The sequence below is a fragment of the Protopterus annectens genome, chromosome 3.part1 (assembly GCF_019279795.1).
Source record: "Protopterus annectens isolate FY-2018-M chromosome 3.part1, PAN1.0, whole genome shotgun sequence".
In the NCBI taxonomy this organism is placed as follows: domain Eukaryota; kingdom Metazoa; phylum Chordata; order Ceratodontiformes; family Protopteridae; genus Protopterus; species Protopterus annectens.
Genome location: NC_056732.1, coordinates 1,386,520,712 through 1,386,528,410, shown reverse-complemented (window position 1 = coordinate 1,386,528,410; position 7,699 = coordinate 1,386,520,712).

The following is a 7,699-nucleotide window of genomic DNA, read 5'->3' as shown; positions in this document are numbered from 1 at the left end:
GCTTCACCTCCCTATTTCAGAGGCACTGATTCTAACAAGGTGCCTCTGCCAGTAAATCATTTTATTGATTTACTCAAATATTTATAAAAAAAGATGATGTGTTTACATTTCATTTTTAATACTTATATTGGAGTTATTAACTGTTGGTTGAAGAAGCTTAAAATCCCACTCATACTAACATTTACCTGTGCATTAGAATATCTCCTCAATATGTTTGGTTTTACTAGCAGATTTAGGATCATGTTGCCTTGCATCCAGCTGGCCACAAGGAAGAGCATTGCTTTGACATTAATTTTGGAAGCTGTGGCTTCTTCTTGTAGAAGGCAGATCCACATGGGTATTGAGTTCTTGCAGAATGTTATGTACGACACAACTTTTAGTACCTGAATTTACTAACCTTATATTATATTTCTATTGCCTATTTACTAATGCATTGTTTGTCTTGTTCATTATTTATTATACAAAATATGCTGCAGGTATCACTTATGATGTAACATCTATCAATTCAAGTCTGAAAACAACCTTTTTAGTTTTTTGCCTATGACTTGAAGAAATGGGCCTTCGACTAGCATACCTTCCTGATTGTCAAATGTTTATAAATTCAGTACATAAGTAAGTAATTAATTATGTAAATACTGCAGTAAATAAGTAAGTACATAAACAAATAAAGAGCATGGATACCAAGAGGTACAAATTCTGATGAGCAAAACAAGAGGTAATTTACTATATAGATCTAAACGCTATGTATTGCTTAATCTGGAATCTTCCATGAGAAGAGTTTCTAGAGATGTTTTCATTTATGTTACAGCACACTTGATTTTGCATGTTTGCCTGTGTTAAAGCACACTTGATTTTGTATGTTTGCCAAAGGACATTATAACCAGGAGCGTTTAATAACTAGCCATATGTTAGGTTAAAAGTAGTGACAAACTGAGTAAGAAAGATGGCAAGAGGTAGAAGCAAGCCCTCACTAACAGCACCATTAAGATATAATTTTCCTAGACAGCTATATCCTTGCGTACTAAAATATATATACATACATTTCAAATCCACTTTGCATTTGACACTTGAACTGTTAATGAACTAATAAACTAACCTAAGGGCTGAAGCAAGCTCTAAAACATTGAATATGGGATGGATGCCATTTTGAGTTCACAAAAGAGGAGAAAGAAGACACAAGCATAGCTAGGCTAGCAGGGTTATCAAAGTAGCGTACATACCAGTGTCAAAGTCATGGGTGTCTTTAAACTATATATTTTATTAAATTTGGCAGTAGAGATCTCATCACTACTAGCCTGCAGAACCTGTTTTTTCCTGCACTTTTTCATTGCATTGCATTGATATTAGTATCCTTATAAATGAGTCTGTTTTTAATTTATGTGCACAACCGGAGAAGATTGCATTTATCTTTTAGGAAAGGGTTCAAATCCCCCCACCCCCAAGTTCATCTATAATAAAAATGTTACATTTCCTTCCCATTTTGGCATCCAGGCATCTCATGGGATTACTAAATGCCAGTCTTGTGACAGTGTACAGTGTGAACTGTATGGTCTGACATTTGCTTTTTCCACTGTTTCCCAAACTCAGGTGCATCCTTAGATATCCATTTCCACATATTTCTAGAGTGCAACAACAGGAACAAAAATAAATCACATTTTCCACCTCCTATGTTTTTCTGTCTAGGAACTCAGAAACAGCATTTGGCACATCACATGATGATATATATCAAACAGATTCAACTCTTGAGTTTTAGTCCTTTTCTTTCAGTATTAATTTTTCTATGGAAGAACAAGAAAATAGAGCACCTTGTATAAATACAGCCTCAACTCTTCATATGCCACCAAACAAAGACCAAAGGACATGCCTGATCCATGGGCTGGGTTACTTGTTTCTCCATTACAGCAGCAACGCTTACTACAACCATCTTTGTAAGTTTATGTAAGCGATGGACAGCAATCTGTACATAAGTTTGCACAATACTAGAACACACTGCATTCTCGGTACACATTTACTTCTTTTAGCATTAATTACACTGCTTTTAATTTTTCTGAGGTAATCAAATTCAAGTCTAACAAATGTCATTCAAGACACATCTCTCCAGTCTTTTAATCCAGTTAGATGAGGAGCAGACATATTTCTTAATTGCTCATTTCTCTTATTTGCTTTTTTGCTGCATTTCCTGCAGGAGTCACCAACCCAAACAGCCTCCTATTTCAGAAATGCCTCTCTAGTGTCATTACCTGAAGCCACACTTTCTTGCATATAATGCTGTTTAATAAAAATTTGGCTTTATTGAGCCTATTGTACTAGCGACTCAATATAGCAATGCAGCAAGCTGAAGATAATGTTGAAAGCTATGTGGTTCGAAGTTGCTCATCACAATAGGAAGGTCAGCAAAGACCATAATTTTGTATAACAAGCAATAACACTGCTATGTTTTAAAGCATGTGTTACACTATAAATATTTAGCAATAGAAAACAGATTTTAATATATCAGTAAAAACTTTTTACAGCACAAGTTACTCTTAAAAATTGGTAGTTTGCAGTTGCTAAGACACAAACATCAAAGGGTAAAGTATGACCATTGCTGACCTAGGCTAGGTTCAAATAAATATTGGGTTCTAGAGAATTTGTTGCTTTAATATCATCAAACCTGAATGAGTCACCTTCTTTCTGTGGCAAGAAAAACTTGTCAGTGTTTCAGTGTAGGGTGGTCTAGCACATCTATCAACACAAGAATACAATGAAAAAGGATGGGAAACAAAATGAGAAATTCTGAGATTTCCATGCACAACTTCTGATATTCAGAATATTGTTGTATATAGTACAACAGCAACTGCAAATGTTATTGTTTCTTCTGTGGCTTGATGAAAAGCATATCACCCAATTTAAAAAAAAAGTGTGTTTCTCCTCCACATAACTGCTTAGCATATTATACATCTAGATTATTTTACAATAATGATCCCCTCACACTGAGAGGGCAGGTATAGGTGCATTATTCATCAGAATCTGGTGAACCACACTTGGCAGATATTCTGCCTTCTACCCTGCTTCTACTGTCTTTGTTAGAGATGGCACTTGGATCTGTTTTCTGATGTATTGATAGAAACATGAATTGAATTTTAATCATGGACAAAGGTTATTTGGCCCTGTGAAGAAAGGCGAAGGCTGCCAGCCTAGCCAGATAGAATTTTGTAGATAATTATGTCATTTGTAATATTAATGTAAGCCACAGGCTTGTTCTCTTAAATGTGAAAAGACTGCATTGGATATTGAACTGCAAAAATGTAACAATAGTGCATTCTGCTGTAAGAAAGTTGATAAGTCAAGCATTGTGAAATTCTTTGATCTAAAACTCGGAGCCGACATGTCTAAAGGGAGGCATTCTGCCTATTGTTTTGAGGCCAGGGTTAATGGCTAGAATTTACATGTATAATTTCTTTTACTGATCTGGTTTCCTGACCAGCTGCAAGATCAAAAGGGCTATTAACCTTTGAGTTTATGTTAGCCTGGGAACCAGAAAGAAATTATGCACTCTGAAATGAATCAGTGGTACTGTGTTATCAATTTAAGGACAGAAAGAATGAGGGTATTGAGCATTTGTCTTGAGAACATCCAACTCACCAGCACTCTGCCAGTGTCTGTATGTAAGTAGGATCTTAGACTTTAGTGTTTCTCTTAGAAATAACTAGGAAATAGAAATAGCTAAGAAATAGGAAGATTAGACTAAGTGTTTGTCTGTGCTGATGTCAGAACTATTCTACTGCATTATTTTAAGCATTTTCCTGTGATCTCTGAACTTTTGACTAGCACTGTGTAGTAAGAAGTATTGTCTTGTGTTTTTATTATTTATTATTAAATATTTTTAAACCTTTCAACTTTGGCTGTTTTATGTAGAGTTAATTTAAGCTCTAGAGTACATTGCATGTATACAGTGATACTTTACAAAGCCACTCCAAATAAGCCTTGACTGTTCAGTTGTACTTACCATTTGGAGACTAATATTGCACAGTAGAATTGGACACCCTTTCATAAGGGCCTTTTGGTAGCTGATAAATATTAGTGGGTGGTGGCATTTATTTCTACTGTATAGTCTGGGTAAAAGGGGTACAGCTGGAGAACCTGTGCCAGCCTTCCCCAGGAGTGTCTGTGTGGTTGTATATAATTCTTATCTCAAAGTGTGTGTGTCAGCTACTTGGGCAGGGACATGAAGCATTGGTTGGGCAGAGAGGGTGCTGGAGGGTTTAGCTTGCCCATTAGGCTGAGACCTGGACCTTATAGCTGTGCCAGTGGGAAGTCTTACCGGTAACCTGGAGAGAAAGGGAGAAACCAGCTCCAGACTGACTGTGATCTCTGTGTGCTCTTAAGGGAAATTGTACTTTACTGTGTGTGTATTTATTATCCTTTCCCTAGATAGACGTCTCTCACTTGTGTTAGTGGTGAGGATTGAGACTCCTTGCTTGCTGGCCACTGCACAGGTGTCACAGGCCCACCTGTTCTATTTATCTATATGTTGAAGAAATTAAAATGTTTCTTAACAAGCAGCTTTTTTTTTCTTTCTCACACTTCAGAAAAAAATAAACTCCTATATGTTACATACATTCTTGGATTCCTTTAATGTTCTAACACTGCAGCATCTTCAAGAAAGTTGTGCATATCACCTGACCTCCCTTTCTGTGAAATAATGCTTCTTGATGTCTTACCTGAGCCATCCAACTTGAATTCTTACATTTTTTTTTCTGTTCTTTTAAATCTCTCTAGTTTAAAAGATGAAATTTACTTGGACTCCATAGTTGCATTTTTTAAAATTATTTGCAACATTTTCTTTTTAAATTGTTTGCTCATCCTGTGCCCATCAAGTCCAAATTACCTATCAGCCTATTCATTCCCCCACCCCACTCCCCATGACCTAGCTCAATGTAAGAGTAAGGCCAGAGCCTGAAATCAAGGTTGTCATCTAGAAGAAAAATGCTACTATGATTTCTCCTATTGCCTGGAAAACAAGGTGCAATGTTGGCTATATGGGCATTTTGTGAGCACATATTTCTCCACATCTACACCCCATCTAGAATACACATATGTATCCCTTGATAGATTCATGCTTATCACTTCCCTTGTCAAGAGCTGCAATCCCAAACATGCCTTGAAATGAAGCTCTTCAGGCAGGGCTGTCCCAACACCCTTCCTGTGCTCTGAACCTGGATAATCTGGGATTCAGCCAATACCAAAATGCCTATCCAGTGAAGCTCACATGCTACAAATTCCTTTGAGCTATTTAAACATTTCTATCATCCTTCTTATTCAGGATGACACATAATAACCTCTTCCTAATCTCATTTTATATAGCTTTTGGTGCAAACCATGTGCTATTTTCTATTAGCTCTCCAAAAATACATATATCCTACCTCTCTCTCTTCTTGTAAATAAGAGGTCTCCACAACTACACACAATATTCAAGGAGGCGTTTTATCAGTTATTTATATTGAGGGACAACAGTCCTCTCAAACATGTACTTCTGACATCAGTTTCTGTTTTCACTCTATGTATGCATGTGTACATGTATGTATTTATTATGTATAGTATGAGATCAGCATCATTTCAGTGATGGGAGAGGGGATGCCATTTAAATATGCCTTACTCTCTTGTTTACTGAGTGTAACTACTTGAGTAGCTGCTTGAGAAATTCTTAACTTATTTGTGATTGCCTCAGACAATTGCAATCACAAATGAATGACAGCATGAGAATGCAAATAGCATTCTAAAAGGCAAAAAAACACAAAAATAGCATTTTTGAATGGGGGTGGGGTGCAACCTCCCTGCACTCTTTGAAGTGGTGGGGCTGCACCCCCATACCCCTGGTGCTTACTTATGCAACTCTGAGGTCAATCCAACAGGAAGGCAAAAATCCCTGGTACACCAGCAATCTGACCTTACAGTGAAAACCCCAGCAGTCAGACACTAGTGACCATTCATATGAGAGTTGATCGCTATTGTTTGAAGAAAAGACTGGCTCCCACTTGAGTTCTTACATCTTAGATATGCATTTCTCCACATACTTGGGACACACAAAAATACAGTCTTTTGTCCTGAGGTCATACCTGTAGTGTCCCTAGGCTTCTCTAGGGACAGCTACTGCAATGACACATCCCAGCCTGTACCCCTGGCAAATATTAGCCAGTCATCAGCTACTTATCCTTTTACCCTGTTTGGTCCCCTTGCAGGTGGGCAGCCAGAAGACAGCAGCCCTGCCTTGCAGTGTCTGGCTGGCTTTTTCATTTTCTATTAGTAATGCCATTTCCTCTGCTTCTTCATACTTGTTTGGCCATCCCTGATGTTCTCCTCACAACATGTGTTTACTGTAAAAACATCTGATAACCACCTCTTACCCCATTTTTTGTTGTTGCCCTGCTTCCTCTCTGGACGTGAGTCTTCTTTTCCTTATTTTCAAGATGCATTATTTCTCATTTTTGCACTTGCTAATGTGCAATACTTTAGCTCACTTCTCTACCCTTTACAAATCTCTTCTAATTATTCTACACCTTAGAGTATATAAATTGTTGCATAACTTCATTTTAGAATCAAAAAGGCAATATTTTCCACTCAGACCTTCTGTAGCGTCATGTCATAAACATACTGTTGTATGCATAATGTGAAAAGCCAAGACTGACAATACTGTAAGAAACTAAGACCACCAGAAACAAAACTGTAAAATGCCAGTGTCAATAAAACATTTTGTGACATTGTGAAGGTTCTCATACACAGACAGATGTGAACAGTCATGTCTACTGCAAAACAGGATACGAAGAGCGGAATAACATATAATGATGATGATGATTATAATGATAGCAGGAGCAGTAAACACACCTAGGATGAAGATCTGTAGCCACAGAATGTAAATACTATTTTAAAATGTATTGCTACATAGGAACTAATATGCCAAAGGACTTGTCTACACGGTTCATGTGCCTACCTAATGTCTGTATTAGGGATGGCATATGCTACATGTTGCATGTTGTATATTGTTTGAAAAAAATGCATAAAAGTCCTGTGCCCCATTTCAAGAATTGGGCAGTTTTCACTGTAGCAAAGGAAGCTATTAGTTATTACACACCACCCCATCTGAGCAGCACTAGCTGCGTAGTTGACGGGTACAAATGGTCAACAGAAGTACTACTAGCATTAATAGTATATTTCTACATTTTTGAAGGAATAACATCAACCCAAATACAGTATCAAAAGACAAAGCCATACATGCAAACATATGTTCTTACAAAAAAGAGGTTGCTGATCTTACACAAAATCAGTTCACACAACATGATTATTAAAATATTGTGGTTCTGCCATTGTATGTCTCTTCAAAATAATATTATATGGTTGAGTAGATTCCATGTTTTGTGCAGCTACCCATGACAGCATTTATCTTATCAGGGTATTTAGCCAAACCTGAAATGTTGTTCTTAAAATGAGATGTGAATAAACCCCACCTTAGTAGTCCACATCCTTGAATGCTTTGTTGCAATTTTATCATGGAGACTAACATTTTTTAACTTCCATTCCCTTGTGAATACCTGCCAAGTTATATATTACAGGGAAATAACAGACCACCTTCAAGTGCTGTGATGCCCAGTGCCAGCCACAATGTGAAGGGATTTCCCACCTCTGAAAGGTCCATTATTTTACTTTAGACAATGGGCAAACT